Raw genomic sequence first — 7,210 nt, 5'->3', positions numbered from 1 at the left:
CTGCTTTTGGGTGCTTTTGGGACCCGCTCCAATGTCAGATTAAAAACCCATGCTTCGCTGCAATCTGATCATTGCTGCCTGCTCAAAAAGGTCTTGCATTAAAAAAAAAACACATTGAGGCTTTTCAGCACAGCTGGTTAGAAAGAGACTATAGCACCCGCAAGGGAGCTTTGCTGCTGTGAGGTTTCTTGGCACTTCCTGGCACCCAGCTCCCTGCTAGAAGCAAAGACTCACTCATCCTCTCTCCAGCGCTCCTTCCTCAGACCTCTCGTTCCTCAAAGGCGCTTAAAATTAACACAGCTCCGTTCGTCTCCGTCCTGGCTGGCGTATTAGCGATGCTGCAGATAGCATGAGGTGCACTGCTCTTGCAGGCCCCACGTAACCAGCAGAGGGGACTAAGAAACATAACATTTATGCTGCTTTTACTCTGCTTTCGGTAGTTCGGTAGCATCCAGCTGCAAAAAATATATACTGTGCTTGGTGCTGCATGGTGCATATTAAAAGAAAGCCCTGACCTCACAGCAGGTTTGACCTTTTTTCTTTTGAGTGAATGCAGGGTTTGCCTGCATTCAAAACTATTTGCAAATCAAGTTCCCGTTCAGCATATACTTGCAGACACGGCTAAAAGGGGCGGCTGGAGGAAGCCCTGAAAATGCCGCTGTTTTCCATTCTGCCACTTTCAAAAACAAAAGGGTTGGGATTTTCATCTTGCAAACAGCTCTTTTCCTTGCTAATTTGATCTCAGTGGGGGGGAAAAAAAAGAACAGGGTTTCCGAAGGGGTGAATAAGCTGGAAGGGAAGGGAAAAGCTTCATGTGGGGTCAAGCAAAATGTGGCCAGGTCGAACTGAAACAAAATTCTCCAATACTTGATTGCACGTGAACTTTTTCTCCGATGATTTGGCACAAGGACCAAACCCTGCTGTATTCAATGATGGATATGCCGAGGACTGCAACACCCGGGGCTGAGACGCACAGGCATTAGGTTCACTGAACAACTCAGCCCTGATGCCCTGCCCATCGCTGGCTAGCAGATCACAAAGCCATGCTCATTCAAGGGCTGCCTCCTTTGGAAGTCAGTGGGGGTCCGGGTGAAAGCCAAAACCGATGCTTCCTGTGTATATCTCCTCCTGCCTTCCACAGACACTCTTCTGGGCTTCCCCGCCTTTCAGTAATGACCCCGAGCTGGTACAGTCACATCAGCATGAATCTGGCATAGGGCAAAGGCAGGACCAGGACCTTCCTCCCGTACCTCGCCCTGTCCCGTACCTTGTCCAGAAGATGGGGGGAAGTGTGCCATCCTGAAGAGGCCGTGCTTGGTCTTCCCAGCCAGCAAGTTCACCAGCTTTAGCCTGGAAGAACCAAGAAAATGCCTTGCTTTAGAGGCCAAGAGCTCACTGAAGTGCAGGTGATTAAAACTGATCCTGAAACAAAAATGAATGAGCTTTTGCGGGGGCACAGAGGAGGCTGACGCCTCATGTCAAGGGGGGTTACTCCGTCTCAGACTCAGCCCAGCAGGCACGTTCCCAAAGACCAAACCCCAAGACGAACTTATAAACACAGGACCCTTCAGATGAATGGAGCTGGGTAAACGTGACGCACCATCCCTACACACGCTGGGAGTCAGTCCCTCCAGGGTTAACCATTCTCCCCTCAGCTGGGTGACATGTGGATGACATCACAATGACATACCCCATGACCCGCGCACTCCAGGAAGTGAGCTCATCACACCGCACAGCTGAGCAGAAAGCATCCGGAGCTGCTGCGGGGACATCGCCGGCTCCTCCATGGGCCGTAGGGGGCAAGGACACCTCAACTCCTCTCCTGCCGCTTCTCTGTGACCCCCTAAAAGAAAGCTCCTGCCGCCCAGCCAGGCTGCACCCATCAGGCCTGATGCCTCAAGAGGAGCCCAAGGCCGGACCCCAACACCATGTTTGAGCTTGAGCTCTCGGCAGAAGCGTGCGAGGAGAAGGCAGCGGCTGTGCTCCCAGCTGCCTGCCTCCAACATCTGGGCAGCAGCCGCTGGAAGGAGAGGTTGTCCAGCCTGGAGGCCTTTGAGAAGGCCGTGGAGGAGATGGAGAGAAACACCGTGCCCTGCCAAGCCCTGGTGAGGCTGCTGGCGAAGGAGCCCGGGTGGAAGGAAACCAAGCTGCAGGTGGTGAGGAAGAAGCTTCACCTCGTCACCCTCATCGCCCAAAGGGGCAACTTCTCGAGGGCGTCCGCCCACGTTGTCCTGGGCGGCCTCGTGGACCAGCTGGGAGACGTGATATGTGGCCCCGAGGCAAAGAGTGCTGTGACGGCGGTGGCCGAGGCGTGCTCCCTGCCCTGGACAGCGGGGCAGGTCATGGATTTGGCCTTCTCGCAGGAGGATCCCCGGACGCAGGCTGAAGCCCTGAGCTGGCTGGCGAATGCCATTCTGGAGTTCGGTTTCGTGGGGATGGAAGTCGAAACCCTGGCTGGTACCATCAAGGCAGCCCTCGCTGCCGTCCACCCGGATGTACGGGCCTCCGCCCTCACCTTGCTGGGGGTCATCTCCCTCTACGTGGGGGCCCCCGTGCGGGCCCTGTTCGAGGGGGAGAAGCCGCCCCTGCTCTCCCTGATCGATGCGGAGCTGCAGAAGGTGCAAGGGCAGAGTCCGCCGGCTCCAACCCGCGGCGGCTCCCAGCCCAGCATGGGAGGGGACGCGGGGGACTGCGGCAAGGCCGAGGCGGTAGACGCCCATGCTAGGATCCCCTCCGAGCTGGTGCAGAAAATGTGGGATGGGAAGCTGCGGAAGGAAGGGCTGGATGAGGTAGCAGGCCTCCTTCTCACGGCTGGGACCATCCACCCCAGTCTTGGCGAGCTCCCGGCTGCCCTCAGGGCCTGTCTGCACGACGCCGACCCTGCCGTGGTGGAGAAGACCCTGCACGTCCTCCGGCAGCTGGCCACGGCCGCAGGCCCCGGCCTCAAGCAGCACGTGAAGGACCTGGGTGCCACGCTCTTTGCCACGCTCTGGCGCAGCCAGGGCCACGTGAGAGCTGCCGCCTTGGGGGCTGTGAATGCCTGGGCCAAGCAGACCAGCCTGCAGGAGTGGCTGGATGGGGAGGACTTTTTGGAGGGGATGCGAAAGGAAAACCCCCTTGCAAAGCAGGAGCCATTGGAGAAGCCACCTGGGCTTGGCTCTGCCCCCTCAGAGCTGCTGCTGGCATGTGTCCCTCGCCTCTTTGCCTGCCTGGAGGACTGCAATGAGGGCGTGAGAGCGGCAGCCCAGGGAGCCCTGCCTTTTTTCATCATGCACCTGGGGACAGAGAAAATGGCCGAGGCCACCAGCATGCTGAAGCCGAGGGAGAAGCACCTTGTGCTGACCGAGCTGGAGAAAGCCACAACCACACCTTGCGCACCTTCTCAGTCCCTCCCCGACCTGCCCAGGGTTGCAACTGGGGCTGCCTCAGACTCAAGCCCCACCACGCCTTCCTCAATGCCAGCCTGCCCGGCTCAAGACCACACATCCAGCAGCCCCGGGGACCAGAAAACTGCCAAAACAGCAGGGTCAACAACCCAAGGCGCGGCAGACGAAAAGGGGCGGGTGAAGCCGGACTTGAAGGGGGGTGACAGCCAGTTGGGGCCTGTCTTCATCCTTGTCCCCGAGGGCAAGGAGCAGAGGGTGAAGGACGAGAGGGACCGCAAGGTGCTGAAGTGGGATTTTGCGGCGCCCAGCAGCGAGTACGTGGAGCAGCTGAAGGCCCAGATGGGCGGCTGCGTGTCCGGCTGCCTCCAGGAGGAGATGTTCCACTCCAGCTTCCAGCACCACATCAAGGCCTTGGCCATCATGGTCAAGCACCTGGAGAGGGAGAAGGACGCAGTGATTAGCTGCCTGGACCTGATCCTGAAGTGGCTCACCCTGAGGTTCTTCGACTCCAATACGTGGATCCTGACCAAGAGCCTGGAGTACCTCGGGCAGCTCTTCGCCTTGCTGAGCCAGGAGAAGTACCAGCTGACGGAGAACGAGGCGGGTGCCTTCCTCCCGTACCTCATCCTGAAGATGGGGGAGTCGCAGGAGGCCATCTTCAAGGAAATGCACACCGTCCTGAAGAGCCTGTGCTTGGTCTACCCAGCCAGCAAGATCGCCAGCTTTGTCCTGGAAGGGGCCAAGTCCAAGAGCGCCCAGCAGCAGGCGAGATGCCTGGAGGAGCTCAATTACTTAGTGGGGGCTTATGGCATCTATGTGTGCCAGCCCCACCCAGGCAAAGCCTTAAGGATGATCGCTGCCCTCCTCAGAGCCCAAAATCGCGCCGTCTGCCAGGCCGCTTGCAATGTCATCGTGACCGCGAACCATGTCCATGGGGACGAGGTGTTCAAGCTGATCGGGACGCTTTCGGAGAAACAGATGAAGCTGTTGCAGGGGTGCCTGACCCTGAGAGCGAATGGGGCAGTGGACTCCCCGGCTCAGCTGGCCAGAGGGAACCATTCACAAGGTCCGAGATCAAGCCCCCAAGCTGGCACGGGGGCAGAAGAGACCCTGCCCCTCAAACTCAGTCACACCCTTGGCATGGGCATGGGCATGGGCTTGGAGGGGGAGCCTCCAGCTCCTCAGGCTTCCCAGCTGGATGCAGATGGGTCAGAGGATGTGCCTGGCATGGTGCAGGGAGAGCTCCCCGAGCTGGATGGCATCCCCGACTCACAAGAGCAAGCGGTCCCCTTGCCCCCCGAGAGCATGCAGCATGACACAGCCAACCCCATCGACCTCGTCATCTACCACGTCGCCAGCAGCGATGTCAACACCAGCCTGCAGGCTCTGATGCAGATGGATGGGATCCTGGGGCAGCCAGACAGGGCGGGAACCATGCAGGGCCACGTCAACCAGTTCCTCGAAGCCACCCTCTGGCAGCTCCAATTCATCCACAGCCTCCAAGGACCTAAACAGGAGCTTGGTCCGGGCAGGTACCCCATCACCCGGCTGTACCACAGCATCCTCAGCAACCTGCTGTCGCTCTTCCGGAGGGAGAGCCTGGCTCGCGAGGCCTCGGAGGCAGCGCTGACAGACCTGCTGCGCAGCCTCATCGCCTTCCTGATGGGTTCCCAGATGGAGGCCCCAGCGGAGGAGCGGGAGGTCACCCAGTCCCTCAGCCTCCTCCTGAAGAAGGTGCTGGAGATGTCGGACCAGACCCGAGCCTTCACGGCCGTGCTCACCCTGCTCCGGGAGAGCCTGGCATCTGTGGCCGGCACCCCGCAGCTCCCCGACCTGGTGGCCAAGTGCCTGTGGAGGATCACCCGGCTCCTGCCGTGCACCCTCGGCAGCCTCCACCTGGACCACGTGCTGCTGGACCTGCACACCTTCCTGCGGGCCTTCCCCACCGCGGCGCTGAAGCAGCACGCCAGCACGCTGCCCCTGCAAGCCCTGAAGACACTGCTGCACACCCTGTGCGAGCTGAAGGGAGCCGAGACCCTGGACCACCTCTCGCTGATCGGGAACAAGGCTGAATCGGAGCTGGAGGCCCACCTGAGGAAGGCGACTGAGCCCCTTGCCGAGCAGGCACCGAGCGAGCCGGATCCGGGGGTGGGGAACGGGGACGCCCACACGGCTGCCCGGGGCAAAATCGAGGATGTCTTGGAGGGGATCTTCCAGAAGATTGGCTCCAAGGAGAGCACCCGGGAGGGCCTGGAGGAGCTGTACGAGTACAAGCGGCAGTGCCCCGAGGCCGACCTGGAGCCCTTCCTGCAGAGCCTTTCCCTCTTCTCCCGCAGCTACATCAAGCACGGCTTAGCGATGATCCAGGTGGAGAAGGAAGGCAGACCACACGCGCTGCCCCCTCAGAGATGGGAGGTGGGGCTGTCTCCTCCCTTGGACACGCCGAAACCCCCCCGCCACCGACGGGGCCCCAGCAGCATGAAGCCCCCCAGCCGGCTACCCGCCAAGCCCCCGGGAAAGCGCAGCAGCAGGCTCCCCAGGTACACCAAGATCCCCGAGCAGAAAGAGCCGCTTGGTCCCAGGCCGGGATGCACGCTCCATCACTAGCCCCTGCTCCCTCCGCAGCCTCAGCAAATCCAGATGGAGCAAGAAACAAAGCAATAAAAACAGCTACCTACACCCCGGGAGGCGTGCCGGTGTGATAGTTGCACCAAAGGCAGCAGAGGGGAAGGGGCAGATGAAGCTGGGGTGGCAACCAGCTGGAGCCCATCCTCATCCTCGTCCCAAGGGGGAGAGAAAGGAGCTCCAGCTGGCTCAAGCAGGAGTCTCCCGGGGTCAAGTGGCCTGGCTGAAAGCCTAGAGTTGAGCCCCGAGTGAGCATTGGGGTGGGCAAGCAGGGGAAGCACCGCGGCACCCGGCTTCCCCGTGTGCAAACGCCGCCTTCATCCCAGCCTGGTGGCTCTTAAGGGTCTATTATTCGGCTCCGTGCTGGGACAAGAGCAGAGGACACCAGTACAGGGGGCAATGGGTCACCAAACAGTGAGGAAGGCCGGGTAGTAACCTCTGCAGCAGGTTGGAAGGAGCTTCCCCGGCATCCAGGCTACCCCCTAGCTGAGGCCAAGGAGGTCGCGTTCGTGTGTGCGAGAGCATCCGGTCCCAGTGCTCTGCCCCCGTCTTCGTGGGAAGGCAGCAAACAGCAGCCGTAACAGGGAAGCTGGCCCCCACATTAAGGTTTTGCTTCTGCCTATTCACGTGCTGCTGCTCTGGCCCCACGAGACGATTATCATGCAGGTGGCAGGCGCCAAGCTGACCCTTCTGCAGGCCAAGGTCTGGCTCTCCCGGCCACAGAGCGGGCAGCAAAACCTGCCCCATTTCCAAAGCCCTGCCCGGGACCTGTTGAGCAGCTCAGTCTCTTGCCCTTCCTGGCCTTGGGCTCTATGCTCAGATTTCCAGCACAGATCCTGCCCCGTAACATCCCCTCTCCACTGGCACCTCTCATCCGCATGTATATTAACAGCGGCGCCCCGCCTAGAGCAGGGTCCTGCCCACACTCGTTCAGGGATCGTCCCACTCTCCCCAAAATTCACGGGCCCCTCAGACCCGTGATTCTCAGCCATGCATGGGTGCCTTGATACCTTTGCAGGGGTGCAGTGGTTCACAAGATCAACCCAGAGATTTCAAAGAAGTCATGGTGTTAAAAACTTTCTGACCCGTTGGGGTCTTTCTGAGTTCTGTACAACTGAAGAATTGTTATATTTTTCTGTGGTCAAAAAAAAAGAGCCAAAGCTAAAATCTGACGTTGCCCCAGGTGGGGCCCTGAGCCT

The 7,210-nt window shown here is 59.8% G+C and overlaps 1 pseudogene; it reads left to right on the top strand.

The window, feature by feature from the left end:
• Positions 1-1,928: 1,928 nt before the first annotated feature.
• LOC149863253 (cytoskeleton-associated protein 5 pseudogene) lies at positions 1,929-5,993 on the top strand (annotated as a pseudogene).
• Positions 5,994-7,210: the final 1,217 nt, after the last annotated feature.

The sequence above is a fragment of the Crocodylus siamensis genome, chromosome 6 (assembly GCF_052110815.1).
Source record: "Crocodylus siamensis isolate JL-2025a chromosome 6, ASM5211081v1, whole genome shotgun sequence".
In the NCBI taxonomy this organism is placed as follows: domain Eukaryota; kingdom Metazoa; phylum Chordata; order Crocodylia; family Crocodylidae; genus Crocodylus; species Crocodylus siamensis.
This window is presented reverse-complemented; position numbering and strand designations above follow the sequence as displayed.